The 20088-nt window shown below is 41.7% G+C and overlaps 2 protein-coding genes across 6 annotated transcripts in view; one reads left to right on the plus strand and one right to left on the minus strand.

Annotated features, from left to right (window-relative positions):
* Window positions 1–4867, minus strand: part of ALS2 (alsin Rho guanine nucleotide exchange factor ALS2) — a 71342-nt gene extending 66475 nt beyond the window's left edge. For 2 of the 5 annotated variants that reach the window (XM_047773250.1, XM_047773245.1), the window contains exon 1: window positions 4798–4867. The gene's annotated coding sequence lies outside the window, so the exon portion shown is untranslated. The other 3 variants (XM_047773247.1, XM_047773249.1, XM_047773248.1) reach the window with 3 other exon arrangements.
* A 155-nt stretch (window positions 4868–5022) lies between these two features.
* Window positions 5023–20088, plus strand: part of CDK15 (cyclin dependent kinase 15) — a 108858-nt gene continuing 93792 nt past the window's right edge. The window contains exon 1 of the mRNA XM_047773254.1: window positions 5023–5212. The gene's annotated coding sequence lies outside the window, so the exon portion shown is untranslated. The remainder of the gene's footprint in view (window positions 5213–20088) is intronic.

The following is a 20088-nucleotide window of genomic DNA, read 5'->3' on the forward strand; positions in this document are numbered from 1 at the left end:
TTTGGAAATACTAAAATTCACACAAAATATTCTGATGAATATTATAATACTAGCAACTGAATTTCAATGGCAAGGTACTACAACAATTTATGCCTGTTATTATATGGCAGTGTATTACTGACATAATTTATTCCTCTAATATTTTGCTACTACTCTTTTATTAAAATGGTCACTTAAAAAAAAAAGGCACCATTACAGAAATACAGTTCAGAGTGTGTTGGCTTATTTTACCAATCAATAATATCTAGTGCTTAAGGTCAATAAGGGAGCACATAACTGAACAGGGAGTATACATGCCAAAACATTCTGCTCTGGGTATTTTGAAAATTATAGTAAAGATATTCTTGATTAGGAATGAAAATATTGTTTCAAAACTTGTGGGTTACATTAGGGATCAGTTCTTGAATTTACTATTCATTACTCAACCATTTAACATACTGTCATCACATTTACTTATTAATACCTTTAGAAAGAGAATTATTGTGTTTGAGCAAGAACTAGGACTCTTGCATTCACAGTATAAAACTCAGGTATACTACACTGTAATAAAATTTAACCAACCCAAGTGTTAAGGATGACATGATATCTGCAGTAATTTTCTATCTGAGTCACTCTGTGCAAATTCCTTTCTGGGTTTTGCGATACAATGAGCTCCTCTCTACTTTGAGATTTCATAGTCTCAAAGTAGTATATGCCAGCACTTCTCGAGAGTCTCTAGAATTTAAATTCCTCTGCAACCTTTCAAGAAGGATCATTCCTCATATCCTAAGGAAAGCCTTCTGCCAGGAGCACAAGTCAAAGAGCAAAGTAAAACTGACTAAATAATTGGTCTGTCTCCTCTCTTTGGAAAAGCTTTACACAGTGGAGCTGCACTGGCACATTCTTTTCCTAGTGCAGTGAGAGAATTATTTTTTCAGAGTCTACTTTGAGGCTACAAAGTAAAATTAAGGAAGCATAGTGGGAGAGAGCCCCCATTATAAAAAAAAATAACCAAACAACTATAAAGTGCTAATTTCACAAACTATCTTAACCATACAGAAATTTGTAAAAAATATAATGATAAAGTACAAATCCATGTACTCATCATTTAGTTTTATCAGCTATAAACATATTTTCATACTTGCTTCAGCCCTCTTTAAACAGAAGAAAGAGTTACACTTAGATCTGAAGGAGCTCTACGCAAACCTTCCTTCTCCACTTACCCCATTTCTGAAGTTAATGTGTCTTTTTTTTCCCCCCTTTTTATGGCCACACCTGTGGCATATGAAAGTTCCCAGGCTAGGGGTGGAATCAGAACAGCAGCTGGGGCCTGGATTGTTACCCATTGAGGGAAGCCAGGGATAGAAACTGCATCCTCAGAGAGACAATGTCAGGTCCTTAATCTGCTGAGCCACACAGCAACTCCTGATGTGTCTTATTTACATGTATATTCTTATACTCTTATGTACTTTCATTAGATACATACGTATCAATAAATGGTATATGCTATATTTTTTTAAAAACTCTACATAAATGCATAAGAGTGTATGCATATATCCCCTGGCAACTTGCTTTTTTTTTTTTTAACTCAATAGTACATACTTGAGATCTATTCATGTTGATAAGCCAAGTTCTAGTTCATTCATTTTTACTAGGAGATAGCACTCCATTGCATGAATAAACCATAGTTTATCCATTTCCCTACTAATGTACAGCTGGATTGTTCTACTTTATTGCTATTTTCAGAGCTGCAATAATCAGCTTTGTTAGATGTTTGCTTGGGCAATTGCCGCATGTGTTTTTTTTGTTTTTGTTTTTAATGGCCACACCTGTGGCATATGGAAGTTTCCAGGCTAGGGGGTCAAATCAGACCTGCAGCTGCCAGCCTAATCCACAGCCACAGCAATGCCAGATCTGAGCTGTGTCTGCGACCTACACCTCAGCTCCAGACAACGCTGGATCCTTGACCCATCGAGTGGGGCCAGGGATCAAACCCACATCCTCATGGATACTAGTCGGGTTCATTACTGCTGTGCCACAAGGGGAACTCCAACTGCCCCAAGTTTAATTAAGAAATCTGGCTCAACAAAAATTTAGGTTGTGGAAGAAAAGGATTCTGGAATGAAAGTTAACCCACTCAGATCCCACTGCCCCAGGTTTTTCTCATAGGAGTTGAGTTCTTCAAAACTGAACTCTACAATAAAAGAGTAATTTCTACCAGAGCTCCAAAAAGTACTCAGTACATCGATATGAGTATTTTTGCTCTATCGACATGAGCCAATTAATTCACCTACTTTACCAATTGTTCAGCTGTTCTACCGACTGTGTGATGCAGGCAAACATCAAGACAAAATGTAAAGACAGCACTATCACATCTATAGAGAAACAGGAGATGGGGGTAGGAAAACAAATGCAATACTAAAAAGAACCAAGTCATATTTTGTTGCTATTTTATTTGTAGTTACCATGCATTTTCTTAAGGACTGAGAGCCTACCGAATCTACTAGTTTCTTTTTACTGATGACTGAGTTATTGGGTCATCAATGAAGGGTTAAAAGAAAAAGACTGTTTTTAAAAAAATGCTACCAGAAATATCTACATCCCTAATATAGCTGGAATATGTGGTAGGTTTAATTCCACAAAGTTATTAAAATCCTCACAGCATTCCACACTCCATCAAAGCAAGCCTTCTTGCATATCAGCTCAAAAATCACCCCTCTTTACTTTCCTTCCTAGATTTTCAACTCATATCTTACCTAGTCTCATACTAAAGAATTATAAAAGGTTTTTACAAGCCACTCATATTCTTTGGAAATATCTTTAGAATGGACCCAGCAATACTACATTAAACTCATGTTTTTCATGAAAAGGTAGAAATATACTAAGAGTACTCTGTCCATCTTATCACATGAAAACTAAAATCAGTTCTCAATAAAGTTCTTACTATACCTTTTGTTTCTTTAACGGTCAAAATGCCCAAAGTCAGTCAGTGACAACCTAAATTCTGAAAGGCTGAAGTCTGAAAAGAAGGGATTCCAGTTCGCATTGTGTAAATCAACATAAAAAATAAGAGGCTCACATAGTGCCACTCAAATCCCACCCCCCCAAAAAATCATTTGTTTGGTACTTTACTTTCTGTATTATCTTTTCAAATGTTAACACTGTGCAACAATTTTTAACATTTCTTGCTATAACTATAATTCTTAAATCTGCCAATACTAGTCACCGTTTGGAAACTAATATAGTTAAACCAGCTAGAGTCCATCAGCATTTTCTACATTAAAAGGCTCTAGTGGAAACACCAAAGTTACCACAGACCAACCTGAAATCTTATTTTCTTCAAATACACCCCATGTCATAAAATCATCTGGGAACTCTTTCTTGATTTTAAAAAGTGAATTGTAGTTCTTTTCTAAAAATATCCAGTTCTCTTTCACATCATTTATAAAACAATGATTCAATGGGTCATGATGTAGTGAAAAAGGAAATGACTTATAAAAACAGCTGACATGTACTGAATATTTACATACGGTGCGAGACACTGTAAAAAATACAGTACATGAACCATAACATGTAAAGGTACTATTATATGGAAGGTACTTTTATCCTCAATTTAGAGATAAGGAAACTGAGGCAGATAAGCAAACTTGCCCAAATTCAAAGATGTAAATGTATTTGATTGCAGGTCCAAAGCCTAGGATCTTCGCCACCATGCCTGTATTATTAAGATTAAAATACCGCAATTTACTGCAAAAGCAAATTCACTTTTTAAAATTCTTTGAGTATTCATTAACTCAAAGGTCAAGTGGTCACTTCAAATCATTTATATTTGCGATAAACCGAAAAAATACTGGACCAACAGGTTTGCTGAATTTCTGTACCTGTTCAGAATAAACACACATCACACAATTTTATTCTTCAAAGCCTTTTAAAAAAATTTACAACCACCAACAAATCCAAAAGGCACTAGACTAATGCTCTGCATTTTGTTCAACAGTTACTTCCTTTTCCATTCTAAACCAGAATGAGAATATTCTACTTGAATAGGCCACTTCAGCCTGGGTGTTTTTCCTTTTCCCCCATCAACAAAGCTCTAAGCAGTACACCACCACTTCTGCCAACCTACAGTTGTCTGCTTCCAAAATAGACCTATTACCCAGAGGACCTATGCCAGCCTCAGGACCAGTTCCTCACGATAGCCCCTATATTATTTTCCTACCTTCACTTCTCAAAAGAACTTACCACCCTCTGCTGGATCACCTGACACGTCAAAAGACTTTGCTAAACTACTAATTCTTAACATCAAACTCATTTTCCTTTCCCTCAACAGCCCTTTCAAAGCACGGAAACCCTGGATCCACTCTCCACCACGATCTGCACCCAAGGGCAAACCCATCTGAGACTCTCACCAAGGTTCGCGGCCAAGGACCTCGGTTTATCTGCTCGGTGCCTAGAGTGGGCATTCAATACATCTTCCTGAATGAATGGATGGAAAGCAGCGTGGGTGGAGGCGGGAAGGGGGGCGTGAAGGTATTTCACCAGGCTGAGATCTCTGAAGTGGCGCCCGGACCTGGGAGGGAGGAACCGGAGCGAGTGAGAGAACCTGGGGCCGTCGGGTGCTCACAGACAGGCAGACGCAGTGGGTCAGACGCCGGCTTGAGAGGACGCCGGCGTCGTCTCCGTGGGTCGCCGCAGCGCCCTCCAGGGCCTCGGCCTGCGCCTCCGCCTTCCTCCCAGACCCGGCCTCTCGCACACTGGAGGCCCCGGCCGGTCAGCCCTCGGAAACCACGGGCCAACCCGGGACCCGCGCTCGCTCACCTGACGCTCCACCGGCAGCACCACTATCTGCATCCGGCGCGAGCCCGGCAGCCCGGCGGGTGCGTGAGATCAGCTGATTCACGGGGGGCGTGGCCTCAGGGCAGGGGCGGGGCTGCGGAGTGGAGAACGGGAGGGGGATCACCCCCGAAGTTGGGTGGGGTTAGATGGCAACGGCGTCTGGTAGGGATCAAAATTACTCAAGAGGCGTTAGGCACTGTGGGCAACGTTCCCAGGAGTGCTGCCTTTTCTTTAGGACCTGGCAGAGTCTATATACCTGGGACGCACTTGGGCAATGACGTAACATGGCGTCGCCGGGACCTAATTATCCGATCGCTTCCATGGTAACAGATGGTGAGGAGAGAGGTTGGGAGCTGCAGATATTTTGTTGCCACCTCAAACTGCAGGAGTCCGAACGGTAAGTTCGCTACTCTTGACAGTGAAAAGGCTAAAATGTCTTCAGACTTCTTCTATGGACTGTACCCTAAAGTAGTCACCTCCTCCCCCGGGAATGACGTCATCGCCACGCGGCGCCGTTAGCGCTAGTATCCACACTGATTTTGCTACTTAGTTGCGACCCCAGATGATGGAGTGTGGTAGGAGGGTATGAGATAGCTTCTCCTATGATCTCCACTGTACTCTTCAATATATAATCCGAGTAAAGCCAGTTTGCCCAGCACAGTTTCACGACCGTCTGCTTGTTGGAGCCATAGCCCTACCCCGACTCAACTCTCACCCCCGAAGTCCCCTCATGAAGATTTTCCAAAGCCGCCACTCTTGGCCCATAGTGGGTGTAAACTCTACTGCTAGGCAGTGTGCCATCTCTGGGCCTGCAAACCCGTGTTCAGACCATCAGTGACAGATGTGCAGTCAGGGTCTGAAGCTCCTGTGCATACATGGTCTAGTAGGTTCACCAACATCCTCAACTCAGTTGCCTCCTTGGCCCTCCATCACCTGCAAAACAGTTGTCCTGCAACGATTCAGCTAACCTTGTTCACTCTTGCACCAGTGCTGGAAATAACGTGGTCAGGCAGTCTTGCTAAGCCCCAACCTGTCCTTAACAGATTGCTACTCAGAATTTCTTCTATCCCCATGCCCTGCTATTCCCAACTCACACACTCCTAACTTTTTACCCAACTCTACCCACCCACCCTCTTTAGTAAAATTTTTAGAAATAAAAATACATTGCCTCCTACATTTCTGAGGAAAATGAGGCCACTAGGAATGAATTTCCTTAACTCCCACCAGCCACTGTTACAAACCCTACCTGCAATCCCAGCCTTCCTTTCCTTCTCCCTCTTTCTCCTTGTAAGTGCTCTGTCTCTCAAGATGAATCCCATCCAATCCCCTTAGAGGCATGCTCCATTACCTATCCCTTTTTGTGTGTTTTCAATCTCACTGTCTCTTGTTACTCTTCCTCTAAAGATGTAAGCCAGTTCCAGCATATCCTGTCTTTAATTTTTTTTTTCCTTTATCCTCCTTTCTTTTGCAACCTACTTTTCTACCTTTACTTTCTGACTTCCCAATCTTCCTCATCCCACTTTACAATCTCTACTTTGTCAGGTCTACTGAAACCAGTAGGTACCTTCTAATCTTGAAATCTAATGATGCGGTCTAAGAATGGAACTTCTGTGACTTCTATGAAGTCATTTAAAAGAAACAAGATGATCTATATGTATGATATGGAATAATCTGGATGTTAGTTTAAGAGAAAAAAAGCTAAATGCTGAATAATGTGTATTGTATTCTACCAATTGCATGTTATGTATGCCTTTTCATAGGAGAGAGAAAGAGAGGTTCCTTGTCTCTGTATATGCCTATCTTATTTCTGAAAGGATGTATTAAAAAGTGACTGACACTGGGCAGGAGAATTGGGAACAGAGGCAGAAAGAAAACCCATTTTTCACTGCATGCCCTATTATACCATTTGAACTTGTAACTTTTTTTTTTTTTTTTTTTTTGCGGCATATGGAAGTTCCCAGGCTAGGGGTCCAGATGGAGCTGCAGCTGCTGGCCTCCTCTACAGCTCACAGCAATGCGGGATTCTTAACCCACTGAGCAAGGCCAGGGATCGAACCTACATCCTCATGAATATTAGTCATGTTCGTAACTGCTGAGCTGCAATGGGAACTCCTGAACTTGTAACTTTTCAAACTTATCTTTAAAGCTTTCCAATGTGAGAAAAAAAAAAAAAAAGCATAGAGTTTTCAGTCTTATCTTTCTTTCCCTGTTTTTCACTTTGACTTCTGGGGCCCATTTCTTCTGGGTTTTCCTTCTACTCCTCAGACCTTTCCTTTAGCTTTTCAGACTCATTCTTTCGCTTGTCCCTTAAATACATGAGCTAAATAAACACTTCTGTCCTTGGCACTAGAGAGACACAACAAGGGACAAACAGACAAGAGTCCCTGCTGTCATGGTTCTTGCACTCTGGCGGTGTGGAGGACAGTTGCCAGAAATGGCAGCCGTCACTTCCTCCTCTCATGTATACAGATTCCACTCTTGACATCAGGAGATGGAGTCTATTCCTCTTCACCTGAATTTGGGCTGGCCTTGTGTTTTTTTTTTTTCCCTAACTAATAAAATGTGGTAGAAATGAGGTTCTGAGACTTCTGAATCAAGGCCTTAAAAAGAGCTGGTAGCTTCCACATCCCCCTCTGAGAAGGCAGCTGCCATGCTCTAAAGGTGCTCCAACTATACCACAGATTCAGAAGAGACACTGTGCGGAGATAAGCCACATGGAAGAGCATTAAGGGGCCAGCATTCTGGACCTTCCAGGCCAGCCCAGTTACTGGCTGAATGCAGCTGAGTGAGTGACACCAGCCAACATCAAGGGGAGCATAACCGCCTGGTTAAGCCTTCCCTGAATTCCTGACCCAATTTCCCGAGAAAGGGTAACTTGTTGCTTTAAGCCGTGAAGTTTGGGAATGGTTGGGTACGCAGCAATAACCGAAACAAATGGGAATAGTGAGCAATAATAAACAAATATGGTGGTGATGAGAGCTACAAAGAGGCAAAATAGTGTAGTATCTAAAAGCATATACTGAAGCCAGAAAGCCTGGGTTCAAATCTCAGCTCTAGCATTTACTACTAGCTCTATGACTTTGGCACAAGTTATTTAACCTCTTTGTACCTCTGCTTCTTCATCCATAGAACAGGGATAGTAAAGTCACCTACTTTATAGGGTGATATGAGGATTAAATATAAAGTGCTTAGAATGGTACCTGGCACATAAGTGCTATAGAAATGCTGTTGTTGTTATGAACAGTAAAGAAAGATAAAGGAATAGACGGGAGAGAGTGCAATTGTATTATAAGGTGGGCAGGGCGAGCCTTTCTTCTTAGAAGACATCTGAACAGAGATCTAAAAGGAAGTGAGGGGAGTTCCCGTCGTGGCGCAGTGGTTAACGAATCCGACTAGGAACCATGAGGTTGCGGGTTCGGTCCCTGCCCTTGCTCAGTGGGTTAACGGTCCGGCGTTGCCGTGAGCTGTGGTGTAGGTTGCAGACGTGGCTCGGATCCCGCGTGGGTGTGGCTCTGGCGTAGGCCGGTGGCTACAGCTCCGATTAGACTCCTAGCCTGGGAACCTCCATATGCCGCGGGAGCGGCCCAAGAAATGGCAAAAAGACAAAACAAACAAACAAAAAATAAATAAAAGGAAGTGAGGGCATGAGCCATGTGAATATCTGACACTCCTCCAGGCACAAGGAACAAGTAACGGTGAAGGCTAGGAGGGCAGTGTGGCCAGGAGCTGAATGAGAGAGATTGAAGGAGGCTAAATGAGACTAGAGTTGATGAGAACTTGTTGAAAGCTAGGCGACAAGACAAGCTCAGGTAGATTATGATCTGGTACTGAGGACAGATCCTCTAGGCCATAGCAAGGATGGAAAAGACTTTAGGTTTATCTGAATGATATGAGCAACCATCGGGTTTTGAGCAGAGGGTGTTGTAATGTGGTTTCTGTTTTAAAAGGATGACTCTTCTGCTCTTTGGAGAATGATCAGCGTGTAGGAGTTAAGAGCAGAAACAGGGAGAGCGGTATTGCAATACAGTTGTCCCTCAGTATGGGGCGGGGGCATTATTTCCAGGACCCCTGTGGATAACAATACCTGCAGATGCTCAAGTCCCTTATAAAAAATGGTGTAGTTTTTGCATTTAACCTACACACAACCTCCCATATACTTTATTTTTTGCTTTTTCAATTTTTATTTTTATTTATTTTATTTTTTTGCTTTTTTTAGGGCCACACTCTCGGCATATGGAGGTTCCCAGGGTAGGGGTCAAATCAGAGCTACAGCTGCCAGCCTACGCCAGAGCCACAGCAACGCCAGATCCGACCTGCGGCTTCGACTAACACCACAGCTCACGACAACGCCCAATCCTTAACCTACTGAGTGAGGCCAGGGATCAAACCTACAACCTCATGGTTCCTAATCGGATTCATTTCTGCTTCGCCATGGTGGGAACTCCCTCCCATATACTTTAAATCATCTCTAGGTTACTTATAATACCTCATACAGTGTAACTGTTATGTAAATAGTTGTATGACACAGCAAATTCAACTTTTGCTTCTTGGACTTTTTTTCAAATATTTTCTATTTGTGATTGGTTGAGATGGGAAAGACTGGGAAAACGAGTATATTGGGGGGATATGAGGAGGGAGTACTGAGTATTCATATTTGAACATGCTTTAGACTATTTGGCCAGTAAGCATCTAAATGGAAATGCCCAGGAGGCAATTGCACAGTCTTCTGTTGAGGAGAAAGATCAGGGCTGGAGATTAAATTTAGGAAGTTGTTCATGGAAGAGATAAGCAGCCTGAGGCCTGACCTCTATTTAGAGATTAAGAACACAGGGAGGATAGAGCCCAGAATCCCGCTCAGTTCTTTGAAAGGAGAAATAACTCGTGTTTGAAAAATAGAAAGAAAGGAGTTCCCTTGGTGGCTCAGCAGTTAACGAACCTAGCTAGGATCCGTGAGTACTCGGGTTTGATCCCTGGCCTCGCTCAGTGGGTTAAGGATCCGGCATTGCCGTGAGCTGTGGTGTAGGTCGCAGACGCGGCTTGGATCCCACGTTGCTGTGGCTCTGGGATGGCCAGGGATCAAACCCTTGTCTTCATGGATCCTAGTTGGGTTTGTTAAATTCATTTTGACTGACTAGATTATAGGAGAGTAAGAATAGAAGCAGGGAGATCAAGTAGAAGGTGTGGCCAGATAAGAGATGATGATGGTGACTAGAGTGATAGCAGTACAAATTGAGAATTAGGTAGATTGGAGATGTTTCTGGAAGTAGAATTGGAACGATTTAGTGATGGGTTAGAAGTAATTGTTATGCATATGCTGCCTGGGTTTTTTCTTGAGCAAGTGATCAATGAGCATTCCATTTTCTAAACTGGAGGAGACTAAGGAGAAACATCTTGACATGGTTCAAGAGGTCTGTGTCTGACATAGCGACTTTGAGATGCCTTTTTGGCATCCAAGTGGAAATATCAAGTTCATAGATGGGGTTTTAGGGGAAAAGTTGGGGCTGGAGATAAAGATTTGAGAGTCATTGGTACATAGGTGCCATTCAAAGCTAAATTACCTGGAGAAAAGTGTAGATAAGGCTGGGACTGAGCCCTGGGTTGCCTAAACTTGGAAGCTGAGCAGAAAAGAAGGAGCCAGGAAGGGTTAATGCAAAGGAATCCCCAAGAGGTAGGAGGAAAGCTGGGAAAGTGCCCACTTCAGTAACCAGATGCTTTCGGGAAGGGTGGCAATAAATGCTGTCGAATGCCCCTAAATGGTGAAGAAAGATAAGATGTGAGAAGTGGAGTTCCCGTCGTGGTGCAGTGGTTAACGAATCCAACTAGGAACCATGAGGTTGCGGGTTCGGTCCCTGCCCTTGCTCAGTGGGTTAACGATCCGGCATTGCTGTGAGCTGTGGTGTAGGTCGCAGACTCGGCTTGGATCCCGAGTTGCTGTGGCTCTGGCGTAGGCCCGCAGCTACAGCTCCGATTCGACTCCTAGCCTGGGAACCTCCATGTGCCGCAGGAGCGGCCCAAGAAATGGCAAAAAGACCAAAAAAAAAAAAAAAAGATGTGAGAGGTGATTTGATGAGATGGACCCTCTGGTGAATTGGTGTAAAGAAAAAAAATGTTGTCCTCCCAGTTCAAGGGAGGAATCAAGCCATTAGCCATTGCAGTTGTCCGCAGACAGTGTACCTTTAGGGGAATTGAGAATGGAGAGAAACAGGAAACATTCTGTGCTTTGGATATACTGGCCCTTAGATAGTTAGGATGCATATCTAAGGAAAGTTTTCAAATGACCCCAGATTCTTTTATTTTCCATACATAGACAAGCACGAAGAATCATGAACTTGTGATATCTGTTCTTTGTGATTAACAGTAATCTTTTGATGCTTGACTGCAAGCAGAAAAGTTCAGATATATTCCAGCTCCTCCGTTACCTCTTCAGAGAAATTCCTCAGAGCTCTCTGAGAGGCTGTCTTCCAGGAAGGCCCCTGAATAAAACTTAACGCACAACTTTTATATTGTGCTTTTTTCTTTCTATAGACATTGACGAGAGCGGGTTCAGTGGAGCGGTCGATGAAGAGGCACTATTGGGAGTAAATTAAAGCAAAAACAGGAGATGAGAGAGTAGGGACATTTCCTTCCAGGAGTTTTTCTCTGAAGTGGAATAGAAAACCAGATAGTAGCTGGAGGAGAATGTGGTGTCAAGGCAGAGAATAGACACCCAAACCCCAAGCATTAAAAAAAGCAGTAGTTGATACGATAGCCAGCCCACATTTCCTATTGGAAAGAAACTGACCTTGCAAGGACAGAAAGAAAAGCTATCCAAACGTGTCTTTCTATGTGTTGTCACAGATTCAATACTGTCAGTGCACAACCTGAATTAAACCTACCTGAAAATGTAAACTCTTTTAGCATGTCATATATTACACTGACTTGCAAACTTATATGTCTCTCTTGTTAGATGCTAAGCTCCCTGCGTTTTTCTTTATCTTTTAATTCTCTAGAGACTAGCAACAGTGCCTTGAACTTAATAATTGTTCAGCTTTTAGGCCCCCAACCTACAAACAATCATGTTGCAAATATTTATTTCCAGTGAGTTCTTTAAAACTTATAACATGCTTTCCCATGGAAACAGGTCAGTCATGGATTCGTTCTTGCCCTTATCTATAAGTGTTATTTGATTTATGATGTCATTCATCGTAAATGGTGCACCTGCTATGAAAGATATCCTGAAAGCAATACTTTTATAATACTTTACAATTTAAAAAATGAGAAGGAAAACCTCGTGGTATTGAGTGAATAATTTTTCATGAATGCTGGTACTTAGAGAAAGGCAGGCTTTAAGGGTTAAGGGTGAAAAGGGGGTGGAAGTTGTGGCAGTCTGGAGCACTGAGTGAGAAGCAGCGCCTCAGCCAGCCGGGATAAACATGCACCCTTATACCTACACGGATCAAAATATTCTCCCATATTTTTTTAACCAATTGGAAAAAGTTAACAAAAGCCCTATAATAAAAACATAGATGGATAGAGAAATGAGATAGATATAGATGGTAGATAGATATAGATAGATAGATAGATAGATAGATAGATAGATAGATAGATAGATAAAATTCCATGTTGCCAAGCTTTTTTCCTTTTTAGGGCCACACCTGCAGCATATTGAAGTTTCCAGGCTAGGGGTAGAATCTGAGCTACAGCTGCTGGCCACAACCACAGCCACAGCAATGCATTATCCGGGCCTTGTCTGCAACCTACACCACAGCTCACAGCAAGCCACTGAGCGAGGCCAGGTCCATAACCCACTGAGCGAGGCAAGGGATCGAACCTGTGTCCTCATGGATACTAGTTGGATTCATTTCCACTGCACCACAAGGGGGAACTCCCGTGATGCCAGTCTCTTCACACACCACTGTCAGTCAACCCTCATAAACCCGCCCAGCAGGTTGGGGGTGGGAAGAAGGGTGGGGGTTGGCCTCCACACAGCCGTGTTGGTTAGACACGACTTTTCCTTTTGCCCAGAGATACAAAGTCATAAACAAATAAGCCACAGGCTGTTTAAAATGTTAATACTGTATTCTGTTGTCACGGATTTTTTTCCATTAATTTTTATTTTAAATTTAAAGAGTTTGATTTTTTTAAATATTGCATCAAGATTATGTACCATCTTGTCTGGATTACTGAGTTTTGTTGCTTTGTCTGTTAGTTTTTGGTGTCTCCCCCCCCCCCGCCCCCCTCGCCCCACGCCCCCACCACCCTGCCCCCTTATGCTTCATCACCATCCAAGCACTAGTGGAAAGCAATCAGAAAGGAAACCGCACAAGGGGCTCCCAGGTTAAATGTTTCTTCCTTTTCCCCCCTCTTTTTGTCTCTGTCTGTGTCTCCCTTGCCCCCCCTCTTTTTTCCTTCTTCCGTCTCTTCCTCTCCCCACCCCCTGTTCTCCCTGTCTACCTTTCTTCTTTTTTTTCTTATGTGTATTTTTATTTTATTTTATGTTGGTAAGAACACTTAATCTGAGACCTAGCGCCTTAATCTACCCTTCTTCTTAATTTTTAAAACACTTGTCTTACTTTGAGTCTTCAGCCTATCAGCCTTCTGTAGCTTTGCTGAAGACCTTGCCCTGGCCAGGAGCTCACTGGCTTCTGGGGGGTGGGGGTGCTGGGAAGGGCTCAATATTTCTGAGGTGAAGAAGCCTAATCTATGTGCACAGGCTTAAAATACTTAATTTTAAAAAACGTGGTTAAATCCTCTTAATTTTAGAGCCTTGGAGCTAAGTTTGGTTTGCCCAGCCCTAGTAACTGCGAAGCATATATATGTGTGTGATAAAGGCAGTTTGGATTAAGAAAAACTTAAGAAGTAGCTGGGTGAGGAGAAGACAAAAGGCTTTTAAAAAGGATGTGTGTAAATTTGAGAAAGAGATCCCCTCAAGTGAAATCACTGGCCGAGAGTGGCAAAGTCCAAAGAAAATTGAGGTGAGTGTTTGCAGGGGGTGAGGTTGGAGTTTGAGACCAGCTTTCTCTTTAAGCAAAAAGCATTTGGAAGACAAAGTGATTTGGCCAGTTCTCCATCCCGGCCACCTAGTGGCGCTGTCAGTACAAGGCTGGCTGCTTGGTGGCATGAGGGACCAGAAGGGATTCAGACCTCCTGGAATGGAGATGGGGAGAGGGAGTCTCAGATCGGCCACATGGTTTGTAGGGAATCAGAAATGCACAAGTCAGTTTTTTGTAAGCTGTGTTTATTTGTATTTACATACCCACTGTTACGCATATTTTAAAGTCATAGGCAATTGCAGAAGATGGTTTCAAACAGTTCTAAAACCACTGCTTCAGTATTGCGGAGGGTGCTATGCTTCAGCATGAAAAAACATGGATTTTCAGACTATCATTTTACTCTGACAGGGCAAGAAGCTTTTGGGCCATGATACAGAAGGCTATGGGAGCATTTTAATCCCTTTCACAGAAATTAACAATGACAGGTTGTACAATATACTCTTTAGTCACCAGCCTGAGCACTTCTTTGGTGGACTCATTGTTCTGATTGTCCTTCGACAGTGAGGAGTCGCTGGAGAGAGATGCACACAGAGTTGAGGACTGCAGGTGGGGACTCTCACCTCAGCTGCTACTTTTAGGAACATGTTTCCTGTCGGGAAGGAAGTTCTTTCTCATGAGCGAGGGTACCACTCTGGGTACCAAGAAACAAAATTCCTATCCATGTACAAGAGAACAGTGTGCTGAGCTGATGGACCCTCTACATGTTCAGGGAAAAGGGTGCTCATTGTATGGAGACGTGGTGACACGCATAGGTCCTGGAATCAATACCAGTGAATTTAAATTCTAATTCTGACACTTGCACGCTAAGAAATGTTGGACAATCCTCTGTTTTCTTATCTGAAATTGGGGGAATAAATATCTATGTCAGAATTAAATGAGATAGTGCATATGAAGTGCTTGGTTAGAACACTATGGTAGACGCATCAGGTGGCAATGCCTAATGAAAGAAGTGGGGGACCACGAATACGCTTGGAAAGGCGTTGGTATGGACCTTGTCTCCCAACTGTTAATTTATATCAAAGAGGAAAATGGTCAAGTAGGTTTGAAGTATGGACATTAGAGCTGTTCTGCTTTGGTTTAAATCCTGCTTCTACCACTCTTGAGCAGATTATTTAATGCTTCTTTTTTTTGTTTGTTTGTTTTTGTTTTTTAGGGCCACACCTGAGGCATATGGAGGTTCCCAGGGTAGGGGTCAAATTGGAGCTACAGCTACCAGCCTACGCCACAACCAGAGCAACTCGGGATCCAAGCCGCATCTGCAACCTACACCACAGCTTACAGCAACACCGGATCCTTAGCCCACTGAGTGATGCCAGGGATCGAACCTTCGTCCTCATGGATGCTAGTCAGATTCATTTCCACTGAGCCACTAGGGGAATTCCTATTTAATGCTTCTGACCACAGAACTGTTATGAGTAAATACAAGTAAACCAAGTATTTGCTTTATTGTTGTTGTCATTTTTTTCTACCTATAGTCAGAAGACTTGAACTAAATGAGACCACTTACATTATCATAGAACATGATTATGCTATGAATACAAATCTATTCTTTATAAAAAGAACATTAAATCACTCTTTGAAAATCATAATAGTATACTGAAAGTCAGAAATTAAATATAAAATTGATGTTCCCCATTTCATTGGGTACCAAATCAGTTCAAGTCATTTCTGGAATTTTCCTTTGATATGGTCAGACTCAAGAAATTTAAAACAGGGGAGTTCCTGTCGTGGTCGTGGCTCAGTGATTAACGAATCTGACTAGGAGCCATGAGGTTGTGGGTTTGATCCCCAGCCTCGCTCAGTGGGTTAAGGATCTGGCATTGCCAAAAGCTGCGGGGAAGCTTGCAGACGAGGCTTGGATCCCAAGTTGCTGCGGCTGTGGTGTAGGCTGGCAGCAACAGCTCCGATTAGACCCCTAGCCTGGGAACCTCCAAATGCCGTGGGAGCGGCCGTAGAAAAGGCAAAAAGACAAAAATAAAAAAAATAAAAAAATAAAAAAAAAGAAAGAAAGAAATTAGAACAGGGAGTTCCCTTCGTGGCTCAGTGGTTAACAAACTTGACTAGGATCCATGAGAATGCAGGTTTGATCCCTGGCCTCTCTCAGTGGCTTAAGGATCGGGCGTTGCCATGAGATAGTTGTGTAGGTTGAAGACACGGCTTGTTTCCTGATTTGCTGTGGCTGTGGCTGGCAGCTGTAGCTCCAATTTGACCCCTAGTCTGGAAACTTACATATGCCTCAGGTGTGGCCCTAAAAAGCAAAAAAACAACAAAACAAAACAAACAAAACAAAACAAAACAAAAAAGAAACAATCCTGCAAATGCAAACAACGAGAAAACTCGTGGTTTATGGAAGTATAGTTTTTTTTTTGCCTTCTTGGAAAGAGTGTCTTTCCACTTTCCTTGAATCTACAGGTATCCCAAGGATTCCTGCAGTTTGAGACAAAGGGTCCTTTTTAGTATAGTGTGTAGTACAACCACATGGCTTCATAAGCTAGGCCATGCTATCACAGGAACACCTTGCAAATAGACTTTACCTGCTTGTGAAATGTCTCTTTGAGCCTGTCATTGCTTTCCAGTGGTTTTAGAATGTGCACCTGCACACATGGTATCACTCAGCATTCTTCAGTGTTCTGTCCATAGTTCACAGTTTTGATCCACAACAAGTAAGGCCAGGATGTGAGGAGAGCCTGACTGTGAGACAGAGTCTAGCATCAGAGCCAGGTGCACATAATTTAAGGCTCAAAAACTGTAACTGGGGGAGTTCCCGTCGTGGCTCAGTGGTTAACGAATCGGACTAGGAACCATGAGGTTGAAGGTTCGATCCCTGGCCTTGCTCAGTGGGTTAAGGATCTGGCGTTGCTGTGGCTGTGGTGTAGGCTGCAGACTCGGCTCAGATCTGGCGTGGCTGTGACTGTGATGTAGGCTGGCAGCTACAGCTCCGATTCAACCCCTAGCCTGGGAACTTCCATGTGCCACAGGTGCGGCCCTAAAAAGCAAAAAGCAATGATAATAATAATAAATAAAGACCACAAATGCATGTGAAAATACAGAGGAGACCCAGATACCATGTGCTTGCAGTTCTGCTTATTGTCAGCAGACAGCACTCTCAGCATGTGAAAGTGTCAAGTTTAAGAACTCTGGGAAGAAGGAATGCGTTGGATTTAAGAATCTCAATCTGAGCTTTTATTTGGACTGAAGACAATGTTGCATGCTTCCAGATTAATGAAACTAGAGTCACATGCCTCTTACTGGTAGATCCTAAACATAATAACTAATTTAAATCTAGGCCTAATAATTAGAATGAGACTGGAGATTTTGTGTTCTTTGTACAAATATAATTATTGATTTGTCCTCATTAAACAAAATCTGGGGGAATTTAGGAGTCTTTGAGCAGCTTTATAAAGATTTTCTCCTATTAGCTAGTTTAGCAATCTTGGGAAAGTTACTTAAACCCTCTAAGGTTCAGTTCCCTCCTGAGTAAGTGAGGATAATGGTACGTACTCATCATGAAGTTGGAGGATCAGCATGGAGTCTAGCACAGAACAAGCATTGACATGGGAGTGATTGCTCATACTATTACTTCTCTACTTTTATTTAAAGCCTCCCCCCTCCACAACCTCATTGGAAATAGGCAGGGATCTAAGGAAACAAATAAATAATCAAAATGCATGGATTTCATGTAAATGTCTTTTTAAAACTATTATTCCTTTTCGTTCTTGTTCAGAAATTTCTTAAACACACAACAATGAACCTGCGTATAGCCTATCACTCAGCTTACCAATTATCAACATTTTCACCAATTTTGCTTTTTTTTTCATCTCCAACATTATTTTTCTGGAATATTTTAAAAGCAAATTAAGTCATTCTTCCTGCAATTACTTTAGTATTCATCTTTAATCATAAGATTGTTTTAAAGACATAATCATCATGCAAAATTAAAAATGAATTCTTAAGATCATCTAGTACCATATTTAAGTGTCTGTACTTGTCTCATAAATGTCATTTTACAGTTTTACCGTGGATCGGGGAGTAGGGGGAACGGAGAAATGTTGTTCAAAGGGTACAAAGTTCCAGATATGCAGGATGAGTGAATTCTGGCCCTCTAATATATGGCAGGGTGGCTATAGTTAATACTGTGTCGTATACTTGCAATTTGCTGAGTAGATCTTAATTGTTCTTGTACACACAAAAAAGTTAACTTGTGAAGGGATGTATATGTTAATTAGCTTGCTTGTGGTAAACACATCACAGGATACACACATATCAAAATAATACCTTGTTCATCTTAAATTATGCAATTTTTGTCAGTTATACTTCAGTAAAGCTGTAGGGAAAAACAGAAATTTGTTTTGCAGTTAGTTTAAATCAGGATGCAAACAAGTTCTACATATTGCAAGTGTTTGTTATGTCTCTTAACTTTATTAATATTTTTATGCCATTGATTCTTTTTTTTTAAGAAAAATCAGGTTATTTGTCCTTTCAGATTTAGCTGTTTTCTTCTGATTGGTGTTATTTAACTTCTCTGTCCTCTGTATTTCTTGTAAATTTTGGGGGGTATAGATACTTGATTAGATTAAGGTTAATTTTTTTTTCTTTCATCAAAAATACATCACAGGTGGTGCTGGGCTCTTTTGGTTATATTACATCCAGACATTGGGCACATAATGTCTGGATGTCCCAAATTTAGTGGAGCTAAGATTGATCAAAGGACTCAGATGATGTCAGCCTGACCCTTTATTGTAAAATCCCTTATCAATCTTTCACCTAATTATTTTAGCATCCATCGATGATTGTTGCTTAGATCTATTATTGCATTAGGGATAACGTAATAGTGAATTTTCTACTTCTGTCATTTCTTCTGCATTTATTAGCTGGAATTCTTGTATGAAGAGGAATTTCCCCCCCATTAACTACTTGATAATCCTGGAAAATTCATTTGTTTTGAAAAGACAAAGTAAATACTGGATTTTTCTCTTTTGTTTAGCAATATTCCAAGTAATGAATGGCTGCATAAGAAGGCTGAGCATGTATGTTTATTTAGTGATTTTAAAATGGTCGTTTTTATTTAGAATCACTATAACATTATGGATTTTATATATTTGGTGTGTTTCAGTCTGTTGCCATTATTTGTCCTTTGGTATTCAAATTGTCCCCTCTTTTTTTTTTTTAATTTTCCCACTGTACAGCAAGGGGGTCAGGTTATCCTTACATCTATACACTACAATTACATTTTTCCCGCAGCCTTTCTTCTGTTGCAACATGAGTATCTAGACAAAGTTCTCAGTGCTATTCAGCAGGATCTCCTTGTAAATCTATTCTAAGTTGTGTCTGATAAGCCCAAGCTCCCGATCCCTCCCACTCCCTCCCCCTCTCCCTCCCATCAGGCAGCCACAAGTCTCTTCTCCAAGTCCACGATTTTCTTTTCTAAGGAGATGTTCATTTGTGATGGATATTAGATTCCAGTTATAAGTGATATCATATGGTATTTGTCTTTGTCTTTCTGGCTCATTTCACTCAGGATGAGATTCTCTAGCTCCATCCATGTTGCTGCAAATGGCATTATGTCATTCTTTTTGATGGCTGAGTAGTATTCCATTGTGTATATATACCACATCTTCCGAATCCAATCCTCTGTCGATGGACATTTGGGTTGTTTCCATGTCTTGGCTATTGTGAAGAGTGCTGCAATGAACATGCGGGTGCATGTGTCTCTTTTAAGTAGAGTTTTGCCCGGATAGATGCCCAAGAGTGGGATTGCGGGGTCATATGGAAGTTCTATGTATAGATTTCTAAGGTATCTCCAAACTGTTCTCCATAGTGGCTGTACCAGTTGACATTCCCACCAACAGTGTAGGAGGATTCCCTTTTCTCCACAGCCCCTCCAGCACTTGTTATTTGTGGATTTATTAATGATGGCCATTCTGACTGGTGTGAGGTGGTATCTCATGGTAGTTTTGATTTGCATTTCTCTTATAACCAGCGATGTTGAGCATTTTTTCATGTGTTTGTTGGCCATCTGTATATCTTCTTTGGAGAACAGTCTATTCAGGTCTTTTGCCCATTTTTCCATTGATTGATTGGCTTTTTTGCTGTTGGTTTGTATAAGTTGTTTATATATTCTAGAGATTAAGCCCTTGTCATTTGCATCATTTGAAACTATTTTCTCCCATTCTGTAAGTTGTCTTTTTGTTTTCTTTTGGGTTTCCTTTGCTGTGCAAAAGCTTTTCAGTTTGATGAGGTC

The sequence above is a fragment of the Phacochoerus africanus genome, chromosome 3 (genome assembly GCF_016906955.1).
Source record: "Phacochoerus africanus isolate WHEZ1 chromosome 3, ROS_Pafr_v1, whole genome shotgun sequence".
Taxonomy (NCBI): Eukaryota; Metazoa; Chordata; class Mammalia; order Artiodactyla; family Suidae; genus Phacochoerus; species Phacochoerus africanus.